The 9,892-nt window shown below is 44.9% G+C and overlaps 1 long non-coding RNA gene across 1 annotated transcript; it reads right to left on the bottom strand.

Moving 5' to 3' along the window:
• Positions 1 to 5,691: 5,691 nt before the first annotated feature.
• LOC120699689 lies at positions 5,692 to 7,187 on the bottom strand. The gene is made up of 3 exons (XR_005685539.1): positions 6,993 to 7,187; positions 6,874 to 6,894; positions 5,692 to 6,069 (listed from the first exon to the last, which is right to left on the bottom strand). It is a non-coding gene; the product is annotated as an uncharacterized LOC120699689 (long non-coding RNA).
• Positions 7,188 to 9,892: the final 2,705 nt, after the last annotated feature.

The raw sequence follows: 9,892 nt of genomic DNA, 5'->3' as shown, positions 1-9,892 counted from the left end.
TTGTGGGCTTCCTGAAAACCCTAGACGCGTGAGAACTCCGCACGAGAAACACCAACGAACAAGGCATTGATAGCCTTGGCGTTACCCTCGTGCTCGGTCACTTGAAGAGGAGTGGTCCGAATGGCAAGCACCTCATAAGCCTGGTTCTTGGTTAAATCCCAAACCTCGGCTCCCATGCTTTGCAAGAAGGCTCGCTTGCGAACTTTCTAATAAGCATAGACCTCGCCGGGAAACACAGGGAACTTACCAAGACTTGCCATGGTCACCAAGTGGTTTTCGAACCGGTTAGGGTAATGAAAACCTTAACCAAGCTTTGATACCAGCGAACTCTGGCATCGTATTGATGGCGGCCTGGCCGAGCCTGCCGGCGCCGTCCTCGTGGCCCGGGGAGAAGAGGTGCTGCAGCTGGTGCTCCCCAGCCCCAGTGCGGGGGTGGTGGGTTTTGAGGAAGAGCCTGCGCAGGACGTGGAGCAGGCCCGAGACGAGCAGCACCACGGTGAGCACCACCGTGACGACGAGCACAGCCGGCGTCATCCTCGCCGCCATGGCCGCGGTGGCCGGGGGCGCCTCCCTCCCCACCAGAACTTGCGAAAATCCACCACCGCTGCCGCCGAGGAAGTACCCATTGACGGTGCCGGTCGAGCAATCAGGCATCAAACTGCCTGTTGAAAGCACCAAACAAGTCAACCGGCGAGGCGAGATAGTAGGCAAAGCCAAGCTAGGCGGACAAGGTGCGCAGCATCGAGATGGCAGCGGTGGCGGAGCTTGCGCCCATCGGCGGGCCGCAGCACGGGCGGGAGCTCGACGAGAGGGAGGGTGCCAGAGAGAAGTGATTTGGAGAGTTAATTTGGAGAGGCTGTTGGTTCCCTACCATTTGAGAAGCTTTTATTTTTTTACCTAGTCTTTTATCTCTTTATTTAGCTAGGATTTTTAGCTAACCTTTTGGGGATGCTCTAACACATGAATTTAAAACTCCCTTGAAACATCCTTTCTATTCAGGCTTTGTACGTCTTGGAATATCTTGAAGACGAGGAGGAGGAAGAATCTGAGGAGTCCGTGGAAAGAGACAACCTGGATGACGGTCCAGAGTACTTGGACGACCAAATTTTTTTCCGCGGGCGGCAGTGTATGCCTTCGTCTACATCGAGCCGGTGGAGGCCGCAGCAAACTCGGCGCCTGTGATCCGCGCTGCCATGTACAACGCCTCCCCCGGCATCAGGTTCCAACTTGTCCCCTCCTCCCGTGGTGTGATGCTGCTTCGTTTCTTGTCCATTGCTGCACGAGAAGCGGCCATGGGCGTTCAGCCGATTCACTATGGTGGAGGGACCGTTGTTCGTCTGGAGAGGCAGGAGGAGACGGACAACCGTTTCATCAGGGAGCCGGAATGGCTAGCTCTGGTTGCGGACTTGCGGTCTCGGACTACCCTGGGGATGAGCAGAAGGTGCATGAGGTCTTCAAGTGCATGGGTACCGTAGTGGAGATTGACCCCTCCTGCATGGATGACCGCTCTTCCCGGCACTTCATGATTGCTCTGGTTACCCCGTACGTGCAAGGGGCGGATACGGGCCTAGGGCAACTAGGGCCACGGCCTTAGGCATGGCCCAAAAAACCTCTTATACCTAAGGATTTTTTTTCATAGCCCATAGGATATTTTGGTGAAGTGGCCCTAGTCTGCTGCTGCGGTTTTTTTATTTTTATATTTTTTAAAAATGTTTTTTACAGAAATATATTTTTGGTTTCACAATTTACAGTTTTATATTCCTACAACCTGGCAGGGGGCCTACCGCCCGGCTACGGGGCGGCAGGCCTGCCGCCCCCTGCCGGGCGGTAGGGACCTATACGTAATAAAAACTTAACTTTTCTCACGTGTATGCCCCTGGCCGGAGGCGGCCGCCCGGCAAGGGGGTGGCAGGCCCATCTCCCCAATTTAAAAAGGCTGAGCCCCATCACACCCTCTGCCCACGAGATCCAGAGAGAGGAGAGGGAGAGAGGAGGAGTGAGGAAGGGAGTTGCAGCGGTGAAGCTCTGCCGGATTTTGGATCCGAACCGCAAGTAACCAATATTTCTCAACTTTCTTATTCCAAAATTAGTGGTTACAATTAAAGCCGTACCATGGTTTTAGATTTTGGTTTAATTAAAATTAAGTCTTTGGATGACCAGATATGTTGAGCAAGGTGCAAGTTTATTACGGTGACTTTTATAGAATTACTCATAATTCCTATGGAGTAAATCTATCAGCATTGGAACGAAGACAGTGCAGTCTAGATAAACCCCTAGAGAGGAGTTTTGTTTTCATACGCAAATGGCTTCACGGGAAGTTCAATGTGAATCCAAAGACCCATTTGCCTACGGTTCATACCGTGACTTCCTGGGAATCTAGTCAGGATTTCTGGGAGTTGACGCTTATAAGTAGTGCGGAAGAATGGCAAAATTACATATAGGCAGCTCTTGAAAGTGGGTGGCCTCTCGCAATGATAATTCAGATTCACCAGAAGGCCATGGTTTTAGGTGAAGGGTCAAGACACACAACATCTGACTGGAATAAAGAGGTGGAAGAGAATAAAGAGGTGGAAGAGAATAAAGAAGAAGATAACGTGCAAGCTCCTGAACCAGAACCACAAGATTTAGCAGATGAAGGCGAGCGGATACCTGGAATTGTGGAGGATATGGATAAAGAAGATCAGGATGCACGAATAATGGAGGAATGTCGGGACCCATCGGACGATGAGGACGATGAGCGCTTCCCAGTGCTAGGTGAATAGCGTGAAGAGGGTTTTGGGAATCTAGTGGTACAAGATATTAGGGGTCCGGAGTTTGAATATAGAGTAAATAAGGTTGTACAAGGGGCAAAGTATCGTACCATTGAAGATGTGAAGGATGTTGTGAAGCTCTGGGCTGTATGTCTTAGGAAGGAATTCAGAGTGTTAAACTCTAGCAGTAAAGCATACGAGGTGAGGTGTGCAGATGGAGACTGTACATGGCGAGTGCATGCATACAAAGGGAAGTTCAAGACACACTGGGAATGTTCAATTGTTACACCACATACTTGTATATTGACAGGTGCTGTGGAACATCACTGTAATATAACATCTACTTTCGTGGCCAAGAAGATGTATGGGGTGATTCTTGACAAAATGGATTACGAGCCTGGATTGATAATTAGGGACATTGAACAGAATTTCCAGTATGTGATCAGCTATGCAAAAGCTTGGCGGGTTAAACAAAAAGTGTTTGAGATGATGTTTGGCACTTATGAAGCATCATATGACAAGCTACCTCGTATGCTTCAAGCAATTGTGTACAGAAATCCTGGAAGTGCTTTAGATACATACAGTGCACCGAGCTTGTCAGGGGGGCCAAGCATTATGCTGCGAGCTTTCTTCTGCTTTGCTGCATGTGTGAGGGCATTCATTTACTGCCTTCTTGTTCTGTGTATTGATGGCACTTTCCTGACAGGGAAATATAAGGGAACAATATTAACAGCGATCGGAATTGGTTGCAACAAGCAGGTAGTTCCCATCGCCTTTGCCTTTGTTGAGAATAAGAATACAGAGAGGTGCCCACAGCTTTCAGTACCCACTGCTGCTGCCGAGGATGGACCTTCCGGGAATCCGACTGATGGATCGGCTCCACCTACAAGAATTCGCCGCATCTAGTTCTGCACTCAATAGCTTGCAATGTATTTGTCTGTATGAACCACATCATGTTGTACTTTTATTGTGGACATACGTAATGTTGTACTTTTCACGTTCATCTACTTTATTAATGGTTTTTATCTCCATCCAAAATATCTAAAACCACATCCAATGCCACACGAGGTTCAAGGTTCACAAAAAAATTTAATCATTGCAATCAAACATAGGCAATCAAGTATAGCAAACATAGTAGGGGCCTGCGGCCCCCCTGCCGGGCGGCGGCCTCCGGCCAGGGGTATACACGCGAGAAAAGTTAAGTTTTTATTACGTATAGGTCCCTGCCGCCCAGCAGGGGGCGGAAGGGGCCGGCCGCCCCGCAGCCGGGCGGTAGGCCCTCTGCCGCCCCCCCTGCCGGGTTGTAGGAGTATAAAACTGTAAATTGTGAAACCAAAAATATATTTCTGTAAAATATATTTTTAAAAAATATAAAAATAAAAAAAACCGCCTAATCTGCTAGTCATCGCCGGCCCAAAGTTCACTCGCCCGATCTCGTGGCCTTGCATTCGGAGCCGCCAGCCAGCAACTCGCGGCCCAGCAAGGCAGCCCGAGGTGACAAGGCTCTAACGAGTGCTCCCCCACCCCAGTCCCGAGTCTCCTGCTGGGCTGGTCCCAACTGAGACTGAAACCCCGTTTGATTTCCAAGTTCCTATTACATCAAAGAAAATCTTGCTACATACATATATTAAATAAAATCTGTTTATAAATTTTTTTACACAGATGGGTGCTAATTCATGAGACTAATCTAATGAGCTTAATTAATTCATAATTTGTAACATTGATGCTACAGTAACCATCCGTTAATCATATATTAATATAACTCATTATATTCGTCTCGCAATTTAGCTCTAGAGTTCTGCAATTAGTTTTATAATTAGATTTTATTTAATACTCTTAAATAGTAAGATTTTCTTTGACGTGACAGGTACTAAATTTTAGTCCCTGGATCCAAATACCACATGAATCATTCGCCATCAAACCTAGCAGCTGGCGGCGCCGGTGGCTAGGCAATCCGACGAGCAAACGAGAGGCAGGCAGGTGACGGGCGAACAGCTCATGGATACCTGCGCGGGCGCTTGCACGCGACGAACCAACAGTCCAGCGCAAGCGTGCGAGCACCCAGCCGACGCGGATGCTCGGACACGCGGAGGTTGGCGGCGCGGCAGCAAGCTTGGAGGCCGGCACCGGCGCGGCAGCCGGCGGTCCGGCACGGGCGTACGTCCGGTGGCCTGGCACGCGGCGGCGCCTGTAGCCTGTAGTTCTAGCCTGAAGGCTGGCGATGCAGCAATGTTTTAAATCTCCCGCTATAGTTTTCGCTATAGCTATTTGAAGCATAGTACTGCTATTTGAACTCATGTGTAATTTAGCCGCTATAGCTTCATTTAACTTGTTATTAGCTGTTTTTAGAGTTCAGCCGCTAAACCTCTTAACCCGCTATTTAGACGTATAGACGGGCGCGCGGCGGTGCCCGATGCCTGGAGGCTAGCGTGGGGGCTCTTGTGGAGTTTGGAGGCCGGCGGCAGCCAAGCAGCAAGCAGGTCTTAGATTACTAGAACGCAACGCGCGTGTTGCGCGCCCTATTATCATCAGTTACATGTAGCGTGCATACCAATATGAATTTCTATTCTATGGAACAGCTGCAGTTATCTATACTATTTATCATACATGCAGTAATATGTGGTACCTATGATAAAGTCTCTTAGACTGAAAGATAGGTTACTCTAGGAAGTGTAACTTATACCTTTCCTTTTAGTTAAACATTTCTACTGAACCTCAAGAACCGATAAACTCTTGCTCAACCATTCTAACAAATACGTATTAAATAGATGACTATTGCAGAGTTACGAGAGAACAGATGCCATTCAAACTAATGGTACCTCTGTTCTCAGTGCTCTTACACAGCAAAAAACACAAAACAAACAGAAGTCTGTGAAAAGCTCCATCAAAAAGCTAAAAACACACAGCAATAGTAAGAAGCAATATGTTGAGTGCCACAAACTGAACCATAATAACATGAAATATCCCATGCAAATATCTTAATAGCACTGATACTGTTGACTGAATGGCATTTGCAGCCTGTAGCTAGGTTCTATCAAGCCATAAATTACATTACACAATCAGCATTAGTAGAATACTGATCCAAATAAAACTGGAGTACTAAGATAGTAAAGGAAGGTGGAGATAACACAGTTTGCAGTCATGCGATATCCACAACAGAGTTCAATGATGCTAAGAGCACCAGGTTATAAAATGGCTAAATAAATAGCATCAAGCAGCAGAACATTAGATGCATGTCGAGGCACGAGGCATGGTTGCAAAACTGTGCAAACACAAAATGAGATTCTCCCCTTCTTCCTCGTAAGCATCGACATTCTAACTGTAAATATAGGAACAACTGTTAGTTTTTGTTCTAGAAGTTGTTAATAGCAGCGTAAGGTGTTTAGAATAAAGGTAATATTTTTGAAGTGGCAGCAATATTTGGATGTGGATATTATTTTGAAAAAAAGCAATGATGGGAAGCATCTCTATGGCACCTATGGCTACGCAGTCACTTGTACTCACAATTTGAAAGAGGGACACAAAAATTAGCAAAGAGCATATGTAAAAAGAATTATTAGAATTCTATCTTGACATTTAGCTTGAGAGGAAGGCCCTTACGTAGCTAGGCAAACTATATAAGAAACATGACATAGCAATCCAATTATCTACAAATATGATCCCAGGAAGAAGATAATATTTCTGTTCATGAGTAACAGAAGACTAAAATCTAAATAAGCAGATTTATTGTTTATAAGAAAGAACCAAATATTTCTTTCTACCAAAGAAAGTTAAGGCAGACAAGTTCCCTGATCTGAACATCTCAACGTAGGTTAGTGTCACTATCTAAGCACTGACTTGTGAAATATGCACTAATCTCTGAAGCCAGACTGAAGGAAACACTAACATTAGTAAGGTACCCTAACCATATTGCTCTAGCTAAGCCTCTAAACCAAACGACTATGTCTTAGGCAGTACTTAAAATGGCTTAATAACCTGAAACTAAGAGGTAGCCAGGCGTGTCAGTTATTAAAGAGTATAATTAAAAACCTACTTATATCAGATCACCAAACAAGGCATCAATAAGCTACGGATCAAAGTACTTGGATGCAAAAAAAAATTAAAGATTAAGGCACAAACTCACCTTGATATTCTCCTGAGCTGACTGCAAGCACAAGCAAGAGGAGACGCAGGGTTAGCTCAACCGCACAAGATTAAAAAAGGAAGATGCTTTAAACCCAAAAAGAGTAGCAGGCGCCTCACCTTCCTTCCTCAGTGTGGCCAGTTCCAAATCTCATGTCACCAACGCCATGAATGCTTTGCACCTCCACAACCACATCAAAAAAATCATGAATCATACCAAGGGATAGCAGATTTGATGCAGGGAAAAGGAAGTACAATACAATAGGGAACCGAAGCTCACGATTTGCTCAGCCAGCAGGAGCCGCGCGGTGGGAAAGCAAGCAGCGTGCGAAAGGGATGGGCACATAGGAGCGGAACGGGGCATGCCAGCGAGCGAATCCAACGCCCACGCCAACGAGCGAATCCAGCGAGCTTTTTCGGCGTGCGGAGACCTGTTGACTTTCTGCGCATCTCTTTCGCTTGCGTTTGGAGGGCCGTGCTGCACCTCCTCCGCTCAAGGAACTCTGGTACGCCGAGCAAGCTCTGATGGCCACGTGGCCCGTGAAACGCTCTCCGGCCATGGGGAGCTAGCACTGTTTAAGAAACCATATTCATTCATTCCCCAGTCCTCCTCATTGCGATCCCCTTTATCTATGCTGTAAAATTTAACAAACTAATTAATTGTATTTTTTTTTAAGGTCAATTAATTGTATTTTGCACTAGTTATCATTGTGCAAGTGGTTTGTTGCATCCAATTATCATTTTCCGTTAAGTAATTGTATTTTGCATATTGCTTTTGGATAGGCTCAGGTTCACTTCTATTGTTAATGAAGATATGATAAATTGATAGGCTCAACACTAGTTTGATATTTGTTTATGATTTTGTAGGTTTTTATTGAGCTAGTTGTACAATTGAAATTGGAATTGGGGATATAATCTAAATCATGCAATTTAAGTACTTTTAGAACTATCGCTATTATAATAACTATCGGTACGTGAATTGAATTAGTTTGAGTGTTTTAGGCGCTTACACAAGTGGTCCTAGGCGTGAAATTCTACCAGCTCCGCCAATGGCACGTGCCGTCACATGTTGGCATTCACCCACCAAGCGGGGGGGGGGGGGGGGGGGGGGGCTGTGGTCCGCCTCAATACCATGGCCCTCTGGCCCCGTGGGGATCAGGAAAAGCATCTCCGCATGTACTTGTGGCTAAATGACTTATCTCAACTATTCATTCATCTCACATGATATCCATCCAACTGTTGAATTCCCCACCTACCTATGATTCATCTCACCGTTGATTTCAAGATGAATGATCCGGACAGATCATGTGGTCACAATCGTATGCGAAAAATCCATGTTCGGTGGGGATTAGCTCGACGCCCATGGGCAGCTTGTGCCATTCTTTGGGCCGCCCCCACCGTAAGCTGGGCATGGGCCGCCGGCAAACGGCGGTCGGCACAACATGCTCCTCCCTCCACGGCTTTTTTTAATATTATTTTAATCATTTTTTACAGAAGTAGTACCTAAATTTTTTTTACAGAAATAGCCCCCTGGCGCCCCCACCCAGGGCGCCAGGACCCAAATGTAAAAAAAATTACATTTAGATCCTGGCGCCCTGGGCGGGGGCGCCAGGTCCCCTTTCGCCTATAAAACCCCCTCCCCTCTCATTTCCCTCAGAAAGGGAGGGGTGAGGGGGAGAGCGGAGAAAGCAGCGAAGCTCTGCCGGAATTTTCCCGCTACACATTCAGGTAATTTTTTTCCACATTCGTATATTATTAATTACTAGAGTAGACTATTATTATTTTAATTAATAGAGTTACGGATGCAATTACTTTATCTAACAAAGTAGATTAACCTAATAGAGTAGATTACTATTACTTTAATTAGTATTGTAGATTACTATTTTTATAGAGTACATTATTAACATAGTAGTATTTTAGTATTGTAGAAATATTACTTAAATTAATATAGTACATTATTATGTAAGAACTATCATTTTATTAAGTAGAGTAGATTAAAATAATAGAGTAGATTACTATTACTTTAATTAATAGAGTAGACTATTATTTTAGTGCTATTATAGGATTTAATTAAGTAGTTTCAATTAATAGAGTAGTTTAGTATTTTAATAGATTGGATCATTAGTATAGTAGTATTTTAGTATTTTTCTAATAATACTGTAATGAATAGAGTAGAAAATATTAAATATTAAGACAAGTCATCCGTATATTAATATTAGAAAATTTTACAAATACAAATTAATACTACAAAGTATTAAGAAATATTAGAAAATATTAGAAAATATTTAGAAAACATTTTGACATATTAGGAAAAATTAGAAAATATTTAAACAATATTTAGAAAATATTTTAAAATATCAAAAAATATCGGATATATTTGCATTCGTATTGTGTTTAATTTGATATTGTTACATTTTTAAATTTTTAACGTATTGTATTTGCTAATGCATGTAATGATTTATGGTGTCACTTATATGTTGTTTTGTTTTTAATTGCAGGGATGGCGCAAGGTTTCGCACCAACACCTGAGTTGCTCGACCCCGGTATTGACTCCGATCACCGCTCTTTCCAAATAGCGGTTGAGCACAGACACTTGTCCGTGTTGCGGCCTCGTCCGTCGGTGGAGCTTCTGTGCATCGACCATCGATGGACTGAGAGGTAAACTGAGTTTCTTTAGCGTAGGGCTAACTCTTCATTAATAAGCGTGAACTTAATGTGCTTTCTGAAACTGTTACATGCAGAGAGGCGCGGGTCTTATCACCTTGGCACGGCCTGTCGATGGCACGGAGAGTTCGAGGTTAGCGGTTGACAAGTCCCTGTTGACTGCGCTGGTTGACTGATGGAGGCCCGAGACGCACACATTCCACCTTCCATGCGGGGAGATGGCACCAACCCTACAGGACGTGTCCTTCTTGCTCGGCCTTCCTCTGATGGGGGAAGCTGTAGGACCCCGCGTGGTTCGGCCCACGTGAATGGCTGAGCTAGTGGCAAGGTTCGCGGGAGTGGATCGGGTCGCAGAT

This window comes from Panicum virgatum, chromosome 3K (genome assembly GCF_016808335.1).
Source record: "Panicum virgatum strain AP13 chromosome 3K, P.virgatum_v5, whole genome shotgun sequence".
Classification (NCBI taxonomy): domain Eukaryota; kingdom Viridiplantae; phylum Streptophyta; class Magnoliopsida; order Poales; family Poaceae; genus Panicum; species Panicum virgatum.
The sequence above is the reverse complement of the archived record's forward strand: the minus strand, read 5'-3'. Positions and strand labels throughout refer to the sequence as shown.